Consider the following 20,396-nt stretch of genomic DNA (forward strand, 5'->3'; position numbering starts at 1 on the left):
GCTGAACCCCATCATCAGTGGTGACCGTACCACCTCAAATCCCAGTTCACTTACCAGTTCTTTCCAGTCCACTTACTCTACTTTCACTGTACACATTTTTCAAACTTCTTTAGACATTTCAATCCATGGAATTCACAAGTTGTTTACCCTCCATTACTACTCCTCCTCACTCTGCCTTCATGTCCCTCTCTTACTGGGCCCATCGTCTTAGCCACTCAGTCATACCCTTGCAAATATCCTCAATGGCCTCAATATGCCCTTTCTGTGGCAGATTTCCAGACAAAACTCTTGACACCAATGGAACCAGAACATCCACCACACAATATCCATATAATATCTCAATATCCAAGCTCACACCCAAGCAGGTGCACTCTTTGTGGTGGGCGTGAGGAAGAAATCACACAACCAGACTGACCTGGCTGCATTTTACATGCATGAGCACAAACTTTAAGTTAATCAACGCTGCCTGTCAAATCTAAGATGTTTTCCCACCAAGTTTGCTGTCTCCCTGTCTGAGTCGGCTTTCTCATATCTTTTTTTTTTGTTCAAGCTTCACACACAGTCTCAGTTGAGAGGCTCACTTCAAAATTCACTGAAGAAATGGAAATCAGCAGAAGGCAAGTCTCTCATCTTGAGGCACCCTCACCTACACCATGTTCTTTGACTTCCCTCCTCTTGCAATAGAAGTGTTGCTGTATTTACTAAAGGGAAGTCACTCCACTCTTGCTCTTAATTGGAAGACGACAGAACATTCCTTCTCACTTATCTCCTACCACCACACTAACGGGGCTCCAGTATGATAACAGTGGATTACAGCTCAAACATCTGCAAGACGCAAACTCTCTGAGGACTTCTTAGGGAAACCTAAAGTCAGGAGAAGAGACGCAAACAAGAACACGAGGAGAATTTGAAGTTTCTAGCACCTACAGCTATAGCAAACATTAAACACAGTTCAACTCTTGGCCAAGGTAAACAAAGCCTCACACTAAGGGCCTAGTTACCTTAAAACCCATTACTGGATATACCGTGTTTGGCTTTTGACAAAAAATTACAAGGCATACATAAGGCAAGAAAAACACAGAAAGGACAAGCAATCCTCAGAACCAGATTCAAGACAGAGATGTTGAAATTATCAGACAAGAAATTTTAAATAACTATGATTAAATATGTTACAGGCTCTAAAAGAAAAAGTAGATAGTAATGAAAGCAGAGGGATAGAAACTTAGAAAAAAAAAAAACCCTCAAAAACATAAATGCTAAAAGTCAAAAACACTGTAACAAACGAAGAATGCCTTCCAAGGGCTCATGGTAGACTCAAAATGGTCCAAGAAAGAATCAGGAGCCTGAAGGTCAATAGAAGCTTCTCAAACTGAAAAAAAGAGAGAGAGAAAAAGAAGTTTTTAAGAATGGAGACAGAATATCCAAGAACTATGGCACAATATCCAAAGGTATAACATAGGTGTAATTGGAATACAACAAGCATAACAATAACATATGCCTTCTGATCAGAGACCACACAAGAGCAAGGGAGTGAAGTGAAATAGCTAAAATATTGAAAGAAAAAACACCAAATGAGAATTCTGCATCTAGTGAGATTCTTCTTCAAAATGAAGGATAAGATAAATTTTCTCAGACAAATAAATAACGAGTAAGTTTATCACTAGCAGATTTGCCCTTCAGGAAATGCTAGCAGTTCTTCAGGCAGAGGAAATGATACAGGTCAGAAACTTGGGTCTACAAAAGTAAAGAGAAAGCATCAGGGAAGAGATAAAAGGAAAATAAAATCTTTTATTTTTTTATTCTTAATTGACTTAGGAGAAAGGAATAGACTCTCTTGAACAATGTTCATGGGACAGAAAAAAAAAATTTTTTTTTAAGATCAGCATATCAGGGGCGCCTGGGTGGTGCAGTCGGTTGAGTGTCTGGCTCTTGATTTCAGCTCAGGTCATGATCTCAGGGTGGTGAGATCAAGCCCCGCGTTGGGCTCTGCACTCAGCAAGGAATCTGCTTAAGTTTCTCTCTCCCTCTGCCCCTCCTCCCACCTCTCTCTCTCAAAATAAATAAAAAATCTTAAAAAAAAAAAAAAAAAAAGATCAGCATATCAAGGCCTAACACAGAGCTCTGGATAGCCCTTTGCAACCAACTAGTTCAAAGGTAGGCAAACTGAGGCCAAGGGGACAAATCTAGTCTGCTGCCTGTTTTTATATGGTCTGTGGGCTAAGACTGGCTTTTACATTTTTAGAAGGCTGCAAAAAGTTAAAAGAAGAAGAATACTTTATGACCCATGAAAATTGTACAAAAAGCAAATTCCTGTGTCCATAAATAAAGTTTTATAAATAAACACTGTGTTTACTTATCGTCTGTGCTGCTTTTGCACTACAACAGCAGAGTTGAGGAGCTGCAAGAAAGACCATATGGCCCACAGAGCTCCAAGTATTTACTATTTGATCCTTTTCATAAAAAATCTCCTGTTCCCTGAAACAAGCCCAACCATTTAATTTTTCAGAGGATGAACCCAAAGTCTGAGAGATCAAATTATATTCTAACGTCATCTTGCTGGTTAGTATTGGGGCTAGCATGAAAATGTAGGTCTTCCAGTTCCAAATGTCTTTCCTCCCACGTGGGAGGACTTACATTTTATTAGTATGAGATCTAAGATCGTAGAGTTTAATACTCCTGACTGTAGGGACTGCAGAAGCAACTCTTGTTATTCTCTGATTTCACATGACAAAGATTGTATCACTGCCAGGGAAGAAGTAGGAGTGACAGAGAAGCTTTGCCAATTTTTATACACAAGAAGGGGATGACTAAGAAATAAAGAGGAGGGCGTGTTCCCAGGGGACCCAAGAAGAAAGGCACGCCTATTGGCTTTTTTTTTTTTTTAAAGAATGTCAGTTATATTCCTTGAGATTTTGTTGTTTTCTTTCTTCTTCTTCTTCTTCTTCTTCCTTCTTCTTCCTCCTCCCCCTCCTCCTCCTCCTCCTCCCCCTCCTCCTCCTCCTCCTCCTCCTCCTCCTCCTTCTTCTTCTTCTTCTTCTTCGTCTTCTTCGTCTTCTTCTTCTTCGTCGTCTTCTTCTTCGTCTTCTTCTTCGTCTTCTTCTTCGTCTTCTTCTTTTTAGAACAGGTAAAGTCAGTATCTTTTTACCCTAAAACTAGGCATTTAAATATCAGGTGTTTCTCTTTTATGACTCCATACTATGGCTACATCTGGAGCAGCAGTAATACACTTTTCCTGTTCTGGAAATAGCAAGATTTAACAAACAAACAAACAAACAGATCTATTCAGGAAGCTCATCAAGCAGAGAAGCAATAGACGTCAAAGAAATAACAAATGAATAGGTTTCTGAGGGTTTCTTACACTCTTATTTGTATTTGATGGACGACAAAAACAGTACGATTAGCGTGTACCCCTCCTACAAGGAGGGTCTACCTTATTACAAAACAACCTTCAAGAACTAGAAAAGCCAGATAACATTTGAAAAAGGAGAGCTCCCAAGGCAATGAGGAATGTAAGACCAAGACCCCTCTGCGCCCCCCCCCCCAAAAAAGGGAAGTGCAGAGGTGGACCAGACATTCCATGCAACTATTCTGTACGCATCTAGTCAAATTCAGCATCTATTCAGGAAAATACTCTTAGCCAGTTTTGAACATAAAGGAACTGGCTTAACCAGATAAAGGGTATTTATGAAACACTGCAATCATAATATTTAATAGTCACACTTTGAAAACTTTCCCACTGAGATTAGGAATGAGACAAGGCTACCTGCTAGGACCACTTCGATTCTCTGCTATAGTAGAGGTCTAAGCCAGCACAACAGGCAAGAAAAAGAAATAAAAGGAAAGGAAGCAAAGGAAGATTGCAAAGTAAGAAGGCAATTTGATTGTGTACGTGGAAATTCCATAATAAACTACACAGAACTATTTGAAATAAGTGAATTCAGGAAAGTCACTGGATTCAATGTCAATAAATAAAAATCAACTGTATTTCTGTATACCCACAGAATAACAGCCAGAAAATACATTCAAAAATGCTATCATTGATAATAGCATTGACTGACTTCAAATACTAGGAATATATCTGAAGAAAGATGTGCCAAACCTTTACCACATAGAGAGATACAAAACACTAACAGAGAATAAAGATTTAAATAAATGAAGGGACACACCATATTAATGAATTGAAGAGTCAACATTTTAAAGACATTAGTTTACTCTTAAATTGGGCTAGAGATTTAATGCTGTCCTAATCAAAATCCCATCAAAAGAGGACTTTAAAATGTATACAGTAATGCAAATGTCTAAGAATAACCAAGCTATTCTTACATAAGAACAAAACTGGACACACACTACCAGATATGGACTTATTATTAAGCTATATTAAGACAGTGTGGTATCAGAATAAGAATGCCAAATAGAACAATAGAAGGAGCTAGCAAGCAGAGAGCTACATATAAATGATCACCTGACTTATAATGAAAGTGACATTACAGAGCTGTGGAAGAGACTTTTCAATAAGTAGTGTAGGAGGTTAACTGGATATACATACGGAAAACAAAATAAATATGGATCTCTTTTTTATGTCTAGGTAAAAAATCAGCCTCAGGTGGATCTTTTACCTACCTACAGATAAAAGGCAAAACAATAGGGCTTCTACAAATCAAAATGGGAAAATGACTTTATGATCTCAGGGTAGGCAAGCATTTCTTCAGCAGTCACAGGAAACAATAACCATAAAGGAAGAGGTTAACCAGCTGGATTACACTTAAAACAAGATCTCTTATTCATCAAAGAGAGTCAAATGGCAAGCCAAGGAATAGTAAAAGATATTTTAAATACATATAACTGGGGAAAATATTTGTATTCAGATTTGTTTAAAAAAAAAAACTCCTACAAATCAGTAAGAAAAAAAACCCTCCATTTTAAAATAGGCAATAAACTTGAACAGAGACTACAGAAGATTAAATAAAAGTGACCCCCAAAATATTAGAAAGACACAACACCATTAGTCACCAGAGCAAATCGAAACCACGATGAGACACCACTACACACCCACTGTAACGTCCAAAATTAAGAAGTCTGACAATCCCAAGTGTTGACAAGTATGTAGAGATACTGAAACACTCATAAACTGCTGGCAGGAATATAAACTGGTACAACCACTTAGGAAAACTCTTTGTAAGAACTTACTAAAGTTGGACATATGTACCCTATGTCCCAGCAATCCAGTCTTAGGTGTATCCCAGACAGAAATGCATTCACGTGTGCACCAAAAATACATACGAACAGTCTAGAGCTGCATTATTCATAGCAGCCCTAAACCGGAAATGTCCCAAATGCCCATCAACAAATAGCAGATGAATAAACAATCTGCAAATTGTTTAAAAAGTGGATTGCTATATAGCAACAAAAACAAACTAGTGCTCCACGTCACAACGTGGAGGACTCTCTCAAACAACGTTGTGCGTTAAGAAACCACAAAAGGGGTGTATATACATATATTATAATTCCATATATATTTGGAATATTTCCAATAAAGTGGAACACCATGGTATTAGAAATCAGGTTAGTAGTTACCACTGGGGAAGGAGAGGGTGTAGTTACTGGGAGGGTGCATGAGGTGGTTTCCAAGGGAATCGTAATATTCTATCTCTTGATCTGGAGTGATGATATGGATGTGTTTACTGTTTGAAAATTTATTGAGCAATGATTTATGTACCTTTCTGTGAATGTCTTGTCCTCTAAAATTGTATGTTTAAAAAAGAATAGTGCAAATATTCTGGGAGAAGGCTACTGCATCTCTTGTTCTCAAGGGGGCACCTGAACCATCTCAGGCATAGCAATGCAAAACGTGAGAGACCTGCACGGTTGGAGGGCTGGAGGAGGGGCCAGAGGTCCTGTCTGTCACCACCATATACACATATCGTATAGCATCTGTGCAGTAGCTATAGATCCGAAGCAGTAATCATTGAATGAGAAAACTGGTATAGAAGTGAAGCGAGATTAGAAACACACAATTGAGGGAACGTTTCACATTATCCAAAAGCTTTATTTTGGATAATGACATTTTCCAACTCATATAACGTATCTCAGGATTCTCAAACAGTGGCTGAAATACTCTGCATTCATTCTACTGTCCAGCAAATGAAACCCAAAGTCCTTCAGCCAGGTTAGAAGATTGAGGCGGTTACTGTTTCTCATTGCCCCGTATATTTTTTTGCTCTCAAATTTGCTGCTTCTGATAGGGAAGGATGGGCCCAGGAACTATCTTGGCCAGAGTAGGCTGTATCACTGGACATGCTGATTGGATCAAGTTAGACAATCAGGACCAATCAGGGTCCTTCCCCGAGACTGAGATAAGGACACTGGAAGAAAGAAGACCCCTTCTGTGTGAGAGACAGTGTGAAAACGATATGAGGAGAGGGATATTAGTGATCATCTTCTTTTTCTCTAGTATCACCGTAGGAGGAAGTAAAGAATGAGGTATCAAGTTAAGAATGCTGGATCCAGCCATGCCTGAATTCCCAAATGTATGAGTCACAAATTCTTTTTCTTGAGCTGGTTTAAATTTTGCTTTAATTCAGTTCTTTCAGGTTTTGTTTTGTTTTTTCCTCTGCCAGAAAACCCTGAATATCCATTATCACCCCCACCACTATGTATTTATGTGGCATTCAAGTCCCTAATAGACTGGACCCAATTTGAATTTCTAGTCTTGTCAATCACTGTCCACCTTCCTATGACCAACAACATATCTAATCTCAACCCCAGGAAACTTACCCCCACCAAGAATTCCCAATAAGCAAAGTTCAGCTTAAGCCAATCTACTTCCAAATACACATTTGAGAGCCAACAGGTCATTCCTGTTACAGATAATTAGAAAATACAAGAAACTGGGGCTTAGGCACAGATTTTGGAAATTGGGGGAGGGAGGTTGTAAGGCAGATGGCAGGCAGGGGAAGCGGTTTTTGCAGAGAAGCTTTTGAAAGCTACAGGAAGCCAAAGAAATGAAAACCTGGAATCGACAACATATGCTTTGGCACGAAGCTAAATACCCTACGCATTGGGGTAAGACATCTGAGAACTTCCTAATCAGTTCTGCCAAGGAAGTTAAGTAAGGTTTATCCCAGATTCATCCACTTTACCCTTGAGCCACAGGAAGATTCGGGAGTCAGCAGTCAAGCTCTCAGTCAGAAAGTCTAAACGGCACTGAGTGGAGAGACAGCCTGACACCGTGCAGGGAAATACCCATTTACTTGCATGGGAATCGTGCACTGAGTCTAATAAAGCAAAAGCACTCAGGAGCATTTCACCAGAGGAGTGATCTCCGGGATACAGCAAGAACTAGAAATTCACGGTGGCACACACCCTCTGTTACCAACAGAAGGTTAGGAAAACGTCACCCACAATCTCCTTTGTTTTCTCTTTTCACTTTTGATAAACATAAGTATTTATTAGACAGTTTTTCTTACTACCTAGATTTCCCCTGTTCCTGTTTCCCCTTAAATTTTCAGCTCACCAACATGGACTTCTCCTGCCTGAAAGGTTTTTAAGGACCTGATTCTCAAGAGGGGGCTATTCTTTGAACACTTTGTCATCTCTGTCCTTTTACTTATACTGAAATGCCTCAAGCGTACCCTTGCCAACTCGTTCCCCTGCCCCCATCTCTGCAGGCCCCAAAACCATTGGTTATCAAATGTCCAATTCATCCACCCAGGGTCTTCAATGAAATCTCCCAGTAATCCCTCCCCCATCCCATTTATATGTGCCTGTCTTACCACATTCTGTTTCTCTTTTCTCTCCCCCACAGAATTTTAAACTTCTCGAAAACAGGAGCTATACCTGATTAATCATCATCTAGAAAAGTGTGTTCAGTAATGGGACCTACTGCTGAGGAGGACAAGCCAGGCAAAAAGTAGGGAAGAACAGCAGAGACCTTAGACAAACTGTGCCCTGGGGTAAGAACCCCATCCGCCACCCCAACTAAGAGCTGCCTAAACCAGAGATTTCCAGAAACAATCTCTCTTTCAGTAATGCCCTCGGAGGAGTTACAATTTCTCAGACCTATTCTGCATTTGGGGAGAATGCGGATCAATAGTGTCGAGCTACTTTGCCCAATGTCACAGACCCCGGGGTTCCGGCAGAAGCCAGCCAGCAGCCAAGCCCCTAAACTATCTGCCATTCTAAAAGGTAAAATGCCTTCCCCTAAAACAAAAAATCTAAAATACAGTCAATAAATTTATTCTTTGTGAATGCATCCTTTCTATTTTGACCAGCTGCTGAATCAGTCTTTGTTTTAGGATGTATGGTCAGCAAAATGATATAATGGCATCTTCCTGCTTGGTTTGGAATCTGAACACAGTAGCACTTACAGAGCAGCTTAAGGGAAAAATACACTGGACATTTTTTCAAGTTGTTGTCTTTCTTTTAGAGAGGTCACAAACATGAAAAACAAAGCCAGCTCAAACAAGTGTTCAGCTTGGATTGGGCAATGTACATCTATATATTTTTCTAATTGAAATTAGTCGCTAATGATTAAAAATGAATGGCAGCAACAGGGCTTTCTGAGCTGCACATACCCTTTGCTTTTAACACAGTCCTCACCTGTCCCTAATTACTCCCAGCCCTGGGGTTCAGTGCCACACACCATTCCTCATCACACATGGGTGGCTTCTTTTGCTTTTAGAAAAAAAGGCAAGTGTTGTCCGGTACCCATGTTTCTATCAAAAATGGGTCAGAGGGCCCCAGGTTTTCAGAAAAATGGGTTCTTAACTCTGAAAGCAAACAGTAATTGCTTTACTCACCAATTATCAACACCTCCACCTGCAAAGCTTGCTGTTATCCTCTTCACCTATGAAATTTCCACCTATTTCTCAAAGCCTGTCTCTACCAGGTCTGATTATATAACGTCTCTCTGCACTGAATGGCATACTGTCTTTGTTATCTATTTGCTACCTAATCTGACTTATGAAATCCCATGCATTTTTTCCTAAACTGCCATTTAACATCCTTCATTGTTAGTTTTCTATTTATTTCTAATATCTCTCCAAGATAACTGATGTGATCTCAAGGGTAGGGTGTCTATCTCCTGCTTTGGGTTATCTCAGAGAGACTCAGGACTTTGTGGTCAGATGAGATATGAGTTTAAATCTCTCAGTTTCTCAGGGAGCCTGGGTGGCTCAGTCAGTTGAGTGTCTGCCTTCAGCTCAGGTCATGATCTCAGGGTCCTGGGATGGAGCCCCACCTCCTTGCTCAGCAGGGAGCCTGCTTCTCTTTCTGCCTCTCCACTCCCCGTGCTTGTGCTCTGTCTCTCTCTCTCTCTCTCTCTGTGAAATAAATATTTAAAAATAAATAAATCTCTCAGTTTCTCTCTACTCAATAACTATCTGACATAGGGCATGTGGCTGAACCTCTTCTTCAGCCTCAGTCTTCTCATCCGTAAAATGGGAGTAATAACACCTAATTCTTGTTGAGAGGCTGTGATCTACAAAAAGCTTTACAAGTGCTGAGTATTATCAGTCCACTGCTTTAATACAGATCTATAGCTTTGTAGGCCTGGCAACTTTTTATTTAGGAAAGCAACAAGTGCTTCCTCAAGCATTGACTATGTGTGTGGCCTTGTACTGGGTGCAGGATAAAATCATGGTTAAAAAAAAAACCAGACCGGGCGCCTGGGTGGCTCAGTTGGTTAAGCCACTGCCTTCGGCTCAGGTCACGATCCTGGAGTCCCGGGATCGAGTCCCACATCGGGCTCCCTGCTCAGCAGGGAGTCTGCTTCTCCCTCTGACCCTCCCCCTTCTCATGCTCTCTCTATCTCATTCTCTCTCTCAAATAAATAAACAAAATCTTTAAAAAAAAAAAAAAAAAAAAAAACCCAGACCACAGCCAGTGGGAGAGACAAATATTAGTGTATAATTACAAACCAGGATGAGGGCCTCAGTATATCATCAATCCAAGGTGATCTAGCCAGGCAAAATCAAGTAAACAATAAGAATGGGGGTAATAAGGGCGCCTGGGTGGCTCAGTCGGTTAAGCGGGGGCCTTCGGCTCAGGTCATGATCCCGGGGTCCTGGGATCGAGCCCTGCGTCAGGCTCCCTGCTCAGCTTCTCCCTCTCCCTCTGCCTGCCGCTCTGCCTACTTGTGCTCTCTCTGTCAAAAAAAATAAAGACCTTAAAAAAAAAAAAAAAGAATGGGGGTAATAACCTTTTGCACCTTGCATCCACACCTGCCCAGCCCATGCACCTGCACCCAGACCAGTCCATGCATCTCTACCCATCTCATACTCATTCATCCTCCCTCCCACATTCACCCGCCCAGAGCTGCCATGCTACAAGTCGATAACTCTGCAAGCGTTCACCAAACTCCTACCGTGCCAAACACTGTAAGAGTCACCAAGGGCAGAGAGGAAAAATACCACACAGCCCTGCTTCGAGTGTACTCACAATCTGACATAAGACACAGCCAGGCAGTGGCAGTCCCTCATTTTCACATCTCTTCCTGCTGGGGATTAATGGCCTTGAGGCTCAAGGAAACAGACACATCCTTGGCTACTGCAAAGGCAGATCTTTCCCATTCCACCCTCTCCACCTAATGTCTGGCCCACTTGTTTTCCACGAGCCTTCTCAAATCCACTCTTAGAATGATGGAGCAGGATTCTCCAAGGGATTTGGGAGTGCCTCAAATTCTAGGCTGATATAAGCAAGTCCTGAGGAACAGAAGGGGGAACCATTACCCCAAAATACTTACTTCCCAACAGACTCACTTTGGAAGAGGTCATCGAGAGGACATGACCACCGGGTGACCCAGGAGCTCGACCTGGGCACTCAGAGGCTCCTCACCCCCTCTCCTGTCTTTGGAATGTCTGCTCTGCCCACCGTTCCCACAGTGGGAGCCATCTGGAAGGGCACAGCCCTGGGAGAATAAGGGGTTGTTGAGCTCCCTCTGGACTGAATATATACCTGAACCCCATTAAGGCCGCTATGAAAACCTAAAGATTCTGGCAGGCAATACAGTATGGAGAGCTATTTAGCTTGCAGCAGCTCAGACAAAGCTCATATGTAAATTTCCTTGCCAATTAAACCTGCACCTACCAATCCGGAGTGACCTGTTTCCTGGGTCTCCTTGCCCTCCCGTACACAGCTGGGCTTCAGATTATACCCGGAAACTCCCAGGGCTGCAGATCAACAACTCATAATCAAAATTATTACAAAATAGGCAATTGGTGGGACAGGGTCCACCTCCTGGCGCCACCGTGCCTCCTCCATGCAGCACGCTACGCTTTTCCTTTTTTCTCTTTTCCTCCCAGCCACTCATACTCCAGGGGCATTTTGTTGTTCCTATTTTACAGATGAGGAAATTGAGGTTCAGGAACACAACCAATAGGGTTTTCGATTGCCCGCTGTGTTACTTTAAGAGCCACCCATGTCTTGTCTCTGTCTGGGCTCAAGGCTGTCCAGGTGTCAGGGAGCCCAGCACAGGTGCCTTGGGTCCTTCCGATGGCGGCCACCGCTGGCTCCTGTTCATGCAGGTAAATGCAGCGCTCATTGGAGAGGGCTTTGCTTGAGGTGTGCGTCCCTCCAGGCCAGAAAATAGCTTCCTGGGTAGAGCAGACACTAGGATTGAATAAGAGAACTGTACCATGCAAAAACTTAAAGGTGGCTTTTTCCTTTTATGGTTTTACTAAGTATTGACAAAAGCCAAGACAGCGGGTCTCCACAATCCATTTGGATAGCCTGGTTATGTGAACAGCGACTTTGTTTCTACTCAAATATTTACATGCTTTTTAAGTCTCAACCATAAAAATGGGGGTTGTCTGCACCCTATGTTTCTTTTTTTTTTTTAAGATTTTATTTATTTATTTTGAGAGAGAGAGAATGAGAGACAGAGAGCATGAGAGGGAGGAGGGTCAGAGGGAGAAGCAGACTCCCTGCCGAGCAGGGAGCCCGATGCGGGACTCGATCCTGGGACTCCAGGATCATGACCTGAGCCGAAGGCAGTCACTTAACCAACTGAGCCACCCAGGCGCCCTACACCCTATGTTTCTAACACCTAGGTAGAAGGATTAGTTTTCTAGTCACAAAGTAGCCATGCAAGGATGATCAAAGGCTGTAACTGGTGTATTTCAGCCAGCTGGAATCTCCTGGCCACCAAATGCATTCACTCAGTGTCCACAGAGGGAAGTAATGAAGAACACCCTTAGGCGTCAGGCAGAAATCAGGCCTGGGTCTGATTTCTGGTGCAGCCACTGATCAGTTTGTGAACTTATGCAGGTTAATGTTTTCTACGAGTCTTAGGTCCCCATTTTATGATGTTCTAATGAGCATTGTTCTACCTTTTGGATGGGGTTGTGGGGAGGAGTCTAGGCCATTGCTTCCCTGACTTCTGCTTTGGTAGTTGGGATAATTAATAGTGAATTTACACACACACACACACACACACACACACACACACCCTTTTGGAAATGTACATGTGATAGAAAATGAATTGCCTCTTATAGGTCTCAGGAAGGCAACAGTGAAGCATTCATAAGCTTTGCAGTTTGTAACATTTCAAGCAGGTACTGTGAGCTGTTATTTAAGATAACTCATTAGGTTTAGCGTTCATCTTAACTGCCTACTTGTAAGCACTTTTGTTTTCCTTGCAGTTTGAAGAACTGGGTTTCATGACTGAGTATTACTCTTACTATAGACTTAATGGTTCCAAATTCTGAATGATTGATTATCTTTTTTATCTTGACTACTTAAGAAAGTTTTTCCCCATGGATAAAACTAATATTGATTCAACCGATGCTTACTGAGGTCCTACTGGCAGGTGCGTTGCTGGGCACTAGGCAGATGGATGCCAAGAAAAGTGAAAAAGGGATTCTTCCCCCAAGGAGCTCATCATCTAGTTCTGGATGTCAGCCCCAGACCATCAGAGTCAGCATCATCTAGGGACTTGTTGGAAATGTAAATTCTCAGGCCCCACCCCAGACCCAATTACCTCAGAAACTCTGGGGTTGACCCCCAGCCATCTGTGTTTGAAAAAGTCTACTTCAAACAACTAGCATCATCATCAAATGTCAAAACAACAAATATGTTAGTTTACTAACTAAATCTCAAAGTTTCATTTATCTTTTGAGGAAACAGAGGCCCAGAGGCCAAAGTCCACATGAGGTGGAGAAATTAAAACCATAACTCAGGTATCCCCCCACCCCACAGACACACACCCAACCCTACACACAGCCAATAACCTTTTTCTTTTCTGATGCTTTAATCCCTAAATCTTATGGGGAGCCCTAAGTATTTCCAACCTAAAGTGAAAACCTTCCTTTTTCAAAGAAAACAGAAAAACAGAAACTACTCCCTTTGAAAATAAGGACCACTAACAAAAATTTAAATCTGATCTATCAAAACCATCCACTAAACTAGCAGTAATTTCCCAAACCTTTAACACGTCCAAGTTCCATTTACAAGATACGAAAATTTGGAAGGCTGGGGAAGAGAAGTATAAAAATGCAATGAATAACATGATCAGAATAAAATCTGGAAAAATATATGGTATGTAGAAATGTCAACTGTGGTTCACCTTCCATGGGAGAATTACAAATGATCTTTTTTTTTTAATATATTTTTCTGAGTTTTTCCCAATAGTTATATATTACTTTGGTAATCAAGAAAAAAAGTAAAGCTGTTTTTTGAAATGTTACCTCCAAATCACTCAACATGAAGGTTTATTTTATAATTCCATTTCTCTCCATACAGCAGGATACTGTGTGTGTAGTAATTATTTATATCATGCCATATGTTACAATGAAGATGAAACTCAGTAAATATATTCCTTCCAGCTGGCACTAAAAATGAAGAGGTTAAGTGTTTCCTAGGTTCAAAGCACTATGAATTAAGATAAGCTAACTGTGAAGCTAAAGGAAACATTTATTGAAATCTCTGAGAGCATCCCTTTTGAAAAACGTTGATGTGACACACAGCTCCTTACTCATACCGCCCTGATGTTTAACCCCTGGCACAAAACAGAATGTTCAGCAATTCCTGGCAAAGTCTTAGGAGTTCAGGGGATAAAATGCATGGGAGAATATTAGAGAAATAAGAAACAGAATGATCCTACTTTCACATAAAATTCTGTCCCTGTGGACAAAAAGACATCCAAAATTACTGGCAAATTTCATTGTCCTCAATACCCTTTAAAAAATGTTTTTCTTTCTCAAGAAATATTTGCTCATTTAAAAAATATCTATATTGGCTACTTCATTCAACGAGTCATAAGTAAATAGATAAATAAATAAGGACCATCTCATTTAAAGAGATTTTTCTGCCACAAAAGCACTGCTGTAATGTTTCACTTTATAAGACAAATTCATCGCTTGAAGAAAAACTAGCATTGTTTTACTGAAACTCTGAGCAAAATAAATGCAGTGAGTGTTGATTCAAGTCTCTTAAATGAGGCAGGGAAGTAAAGTTAACCAAGGTGATGACTATGGAAAAGGAAATTCTAGTGGCTACCTGTTTTACCAAAATACCTGACAACGGCTGATGTTTCTAGAATTTACAGACGCTTTCAGGAAAGAATGAGTTATGGCGGGGGTATATATTATATCCCAACATTTGTAGTATCTAAGATCACCAGACTTATGCAACAATTTGCCTTGACAGTACTATCAGAGAACTCAGAAAGAACTTACTGTCTTGGGTTTGGCTGTTTTGCATGCAAACTTTCACTTACAGAGGTACATCTCCAAAGAGCCTCAAATTTCCCTCAGTCCTCTGCTTACTTTCTTTCACAGAGCAGTCTCACTGCTTAAATTAAAATTTAATTTAATTTAAGCAGTCTCACTGCTTAAATTAAAATTTAAATTTTAATTTAAAATTAATAAATTAATAATAATAATACAAAGAATGTACAACTCACAGAAAGTTTCTCCAACCCCCAGTTCCCATTCCATGTAATTACCCATCTGCCTATGAAAATTGATATATAGAAGCCTTGCTGTGAACATAATGAAGCTAAACCTACAAAACAGTCCCCTTTCAAACACTTTTTGACAGAACACACAAACTTGTGGCTCAGTCTGTAACTCCTACAGACACGTAGAAGCCTGGTCCTTATTCTTCCATCTCTCATCCCCTCTGCTGAGAAAAGGGTCCAATGTTGGGTTTTGCCCAATACTGCCTATTTTTGCAGTTTTACTTTGGGGCTGCTGAAAGGTATTGATTAGAAACTACCTGCAGATCCAGCTTCTAACCATTGATAAATGCTGAGGGAACAATCCCAAGCCAACGAGCCCCAAAATATCTTCAATTTGTAACACAGAAATACCACTCCTCTCATCAACAAATAACGTTCCTACTCCATCAAATTTAAGAAAAAATAAAATAAAACAGCCCCTTTCATTCTGAACAAAACTAAATTTTCTGGGTCACTTTTTTCTGTCTCACCCGGCCACGTTTACAGTCTGACGGTGACAGTAAACACGGTCTCTTCTCGCAGCCAGTTTAGTTGTCGCCCTCTGAGAGTGAATATCTTAACTGTTCGCTTTCCTGCAGCAGTTCCCAGAGATCTCCCACCCACCCTGCCCTCCACACCTCACCACTCGCTTTCCTTGCCTCCAAACTGCAAAAGGGCGAGCTTCTTCAGAGAAAAAGTTAATGAACGTCTGCTTCTGGGGTAAAGGTGCCCCACTTGCGATCACAAAATCGGAAGACTGGAAGTACCTAAGAGCACGTACCCTCTGCTCGCTGGACCCAGTGAGTGAGCGCTTCACACCCAGAAACCCAGAAACATGATTTATATGCAGACCTGCACCCATCCCACACAAGTCCGCACGCCAGCTTGCCTAACCACTTATGTAAGCTCGTGCCTCTACAGTCCCAAACTGCACACACACACATACACCCCGACACCTGTCACGCATCTGAAATGGACAGCATCCACACCCAGGAGATGAAATGAAATCGACACATATGAATTGGGGAGGGGGGCTACCGTTCTAAAAACAGCTTTTCCCCCATTTGTTTCTTGCCCGTTTTTGTCACAACTACAATTACCTTAGCAACCAAAGAATTGCACTGACTCCCCCTCCGGCTTCTGAATTTCTCCTAAAGCCAAGCTTGCGCCAGGTTCATGGTAAAGCTAGAGAAGCCCAGGGAACGAGGGACCCGCAGCCTCTGTGGGGCGGAGGGCACGTCCAAGGCGGTCTCCCCGCGGCTCTCCAGCGACCCGCCTCGTCTTTGCGACTTGCTGCGGTGGCGAGCGCGGGGCTCAGCGAACGGAGAGCGAAGCCCGGGGCCGGCGAGGAGGCGCGGCGGGTCGCATGGTGCCTGGGCGCGGGGCGCTCGGGGTCTCCGGCGCTCGCCCCTCGCCCGCCTCGCCCGCCCCAGGCCTCCGGGCTCCGCGGAGGTCGGTCCGCCCCCTTCGGCGCCCGCCGGTTCCCGCAGCTGGGGGAAGCCGGAGCCGGAGCCGGGCGGAGCTCTCGCCGCGAGCAGGGCCGGGCTCCGGGGCTGCCCCAACTCGCGAAGCCGCTCAGCTCCGCCGCTCGCGAACCGCCGCAGCGGCGCCCACTGTCGGGCGTCGAGCAGAGCTGCAACCCCGCGCCGCGCGCACCTGGGCGCCGGCACCTGGGCCCCGAGCCGCACGGCGCGGGGCGGGGCCGGGGCGGGGCCGGGGCGGAGGCCGGGAGGGGCCGAGGCACCTGAGCGCGTCTCGCGGGCGCCGCCGCCCCGCTCACCTGCTCCCAGCGCCGCGAATGGTGCCGACTGATTGTGATTTGCTCCGGGAAGGGAAAGCCTAGAAATTCCTGGCACTTTAGCTGCCGCGGAGAAAACGCGCAGACTGGCTCAGCGATGCCGAGTCTCCTTTTGTCAGTCCCGAGAGCTGGCCGCGTCTGGAAACTTCAGTGGCGTCAGGGTTGTCTAAGGAATTCCAGGTCCGGAGTGGTTTGCCCGGTAGCTTTGAATCGCTGACGTGTGGTGGCGCCCTCTAAATTAAAACAGGCCTCCGCGATCGTCAGGGATATTGTTACTAAACTCGTCATTTTTATCGATCGATTCAACATTTACACAACATGCTGTATTTGGAATGTTTTATGATCATTCGCATCTGGAACACCACAAAAGAATTTTTAAGAAAAATTAACTCGGCAAATATTCTCGGGGAAAAAAGAAAAAAGTTGAAGACAGAAAATGAGAAAGGGTAATTTGAACTGAAGACATCCTTTAACGTGGGATCTTTGAAATTGGATGTTTAGTTAAAAACTCAGGAAGGTGCAGGTGAAAACAGAACAAGATTGTTGGTGCCGGATGGTAACCATGGGATTGGTGTGCAATATCAATGCAACCAATATCAAGAAAAAATTCAAGATTTATTCTTGAATTGTATTGTGTTACCAGGAAAACAAAAACTTGAAATGAAAGGTTTCTAAGGATGGATGACCTGGGCTATCTTTATCCACATGGGTCCAGAGGTTGAAATTTAAAGTCTCCTTCCCAACATACAGCTCCTTTCCCACCATCTATACTGATTAATGGATATATTATTCTTTAATCCAATAAACAATTAGCACCTGCCGTGTGTTAGACCCTCCGCTAAGCACTAGAAATCGATGAAATAAGTCCCTGCCCTCAGACCCTTCTGCCTAATGGGGACAGTAACACAAGCAGAGCAGATATATATATTACCTTGGGCTAAGTCACAAATGTGGTGCCACCAAAACCTGGAAGAAAACCTGCAACCTAAGGAAACCACACTTAACCTAGTTAATAAAATATAATGTCAATTGATGTCCCAGTTATTTCATTTATTAAAATTGAAATATAAAATTTTTCCTTCCCCAGGTTTAGCATTTGGCTTAAGCATCTTTGTGGAGCTGGCTGCAGCTGTTTGTAACACTTGGAGAATAGGCTGCTTACTGAGAGATGGGTGGTGATTGGGGCTCTTCCTCCTTGGGGAGCTCTGCATTTTTTAGACCAGCAGCTTCTTGAGGGTCAGGCATGAGGGAACAACCATGTGGAAGTATGAGCAGTGAGCTCCAGGTGCATCTGAAGAAAGGCCTTACTGTGTATTTCCCTTGATACAGTAGCATCAAAAATAATAAAATGCTTTAGGATAAACCAAGGAGGTGAAAGAGTCACACACTGAGAGTTGCAACGCATTGATGAAAGAAGTTGAAGAAGACACAAATAAATGGAAAGATATCCCAGGTTCATGGATTGAAAGAATTAATATTGTAAAAATATTTATACTATCCAAAGCCATTTACAGATTCAACATAATTTCTGTCAAAATTCCAATGGCATTTTTCACAGAAGAAAAGAACCCTAAAATGTATATGGTATCATAAAAGACCCCAAATAGTCAAAACAGTAAAGAGCAAGAAGAGTAAAGCTAAAGGCATCATGCAACCTGATTTCACAAAGCTATAGTAATCAAAACAGCATGGTATTAGCATAAAAAACAGACAAGTAGGCCAATGCAGAGCCCAGAAATAAGCCCACTCATATACAGTCAATGAATATTTGACAAGGGAGCCAAGAATATTCGGTGGGGAAAGGATAATCTCTTCAATAATGTATATTAGGAAAGCTGGGTAGTCACGTGCAAAAGAATGAAAATGGACCCCTATCTTATACAACTCACAAAAATTAACTCCAAATGGATTAAAGACTTAAATGTAAGACCCAAAATGGTAAAACTACGAGCAAAAAACAGAGGAAGATCTCTTTCCCATTGGTCTTGGCAATAACTTTTTGGATATGACTCCAAAAACACAAGTAACAAAAGTAAAAATAAACAAGTGGGACTACATCAAACTAAATAGCTTCTGCATGGCAAAGGAAACAGCAAAATGAAAAGGCAATTTATGGAATGGGGAGAAAATATTTTCAAACCATCTAGCTGATGACGAGTTAATATCCAAAATGTATAAGAACTCATATAACTCAATAGAAAACAGTTTAAAAATGGGCAAAGGACTCGAATAGACATTTTTCCAAAAAAGACATACAGATGGCCAACCGGTACATGAAAATATGTTCAACATCACTAATCACTAATTTTAAGGAAATGCAAATTAGAACCACAATGAGATATCACTTCACACCTGTTAGAATGGTATTTTCAAAAAGACAAATGACAAGTATTTGCAAGGAAGTAGAGAAAAGGGAACCCTTGAGCACTGTTGATGGGAATGTAAATTGGTATAGCCACTATGGAAAACAGTATTGAGTTTCCTCAAAAAATTAAAAATAGAACTACCACATGATCCAGCAATTCCACTTCTGGATATATATCCAAAAAAAGTGAAAATACTAACTCAAAGATATATGCATCCCCATGTTCATTGCAGCATTATCCACAATAACCAAGACATGGAAACAACCTGAGTGTCCATGGACACGTGAATGGACCACACGTGCACGCGTACACACACACAGGTACATTTATTATTATCAAAATTCCAATGGCATTTTTCACAGAAATAGCCATTATTAGCCATACAAAAAAGAAGGAAATCCTACTACTTGCCATACAAAAAAGAAGGAAATCCTACTACTTGCAACAATATGGATGGACCTTGAGGGCACTATGCTAAGTGAGATAAATCAGAGAAAGACACATACTGTATGAACTCAGTGTGGAATCTAAAAAAGTTGAACTCACAAAAATACAGAGTAGAATGGTAGTTACCAGGGGATGGGAGAAATGAGAAGATGTTGATCAAAGGGCATAAACCTAGTTATTAGATCTAATTAGTTGATCAAAGAGTATAAACCTAGTTATTAGATCTAGGGATCTAATGTACAGCATGGTGACCATAATTAACAATACTGTATTATACTTGAAAGTTGTTAACATTATAAGTTTGTTATGCACACAGAAAGTGGTAATTATGTGAGGGGATAGAGGTGTTAACTAACCTTATTGTGGTAATCACTTTGCAATATATGCATGTATCAAATAATCACATACTACACCTTGAACTTCATGTTATATATCAGTAATATCTCAGTAAATCTAGGGGGAAAACATATACACAAAATCAGATATCTTATATATATTTACTTATATTGATATATTTTATGTATTATATGGGCTTTCTAATATGGGATATATAGTTTCTTATATACATATGGAAAATATTTTATTTCATTATATTCAATTTCATATGAAATATTTAATTACATATATACATATATTTATATATAACATGCAGACATATATACTATATATTTTATAATGTATATAATTATATATAATTTTAATAAAAACACATTTATATTATAAATATAATTTATATATATATATAATGATAAAAATAGCTAACTTCATAGAGATAGGCCATACTTTTTGCCACCATGTCTAGCAGATGGCTTACATACCAGGAATTGAGCAAACAAATAAATATATTAAG

At 41.5% G+C, this 20,396-nt stretch overlaps 1 protein-coding gene across 1 annotated transcript in view; it reads right to left on the reverse strand.

Moving 5' to 3' along the window:
• The window catches only part of RGS6 (regulator of G protein signaling 6), a 541,337-nt gene extending 524,830 nt beyond the window's left edge, over positions 1–16,507 (reverse strand). The window contains exon 1 of the mRNA XM_034992635.1: positions 16,036–16,507. The gene's annotated coding sequence lies outside the window, so the exon portion shown is untranslated. The remainder of the gene's footprint in view (positions 1–16,035) is intronic.
• Positions 16,508–20,396: the final 3,889 nt, after the last annotated feature.

Source organism: Mirounga leonina, unplaced genomic scaffold, assembly GCF_011800145.1.
Source record: "Mirounga leonina isolate KUSES-001 unplaced genomic scaffold, KU_Mleo_1.0 Mir_82, whole genome shotgun sequence".
Classification (NCBI taxonomy): Eukaryota; Metazoa; Chordata; class Mammalia; order Carnivora; family Phocidae; genus Mirounga; species Mirounga leonina.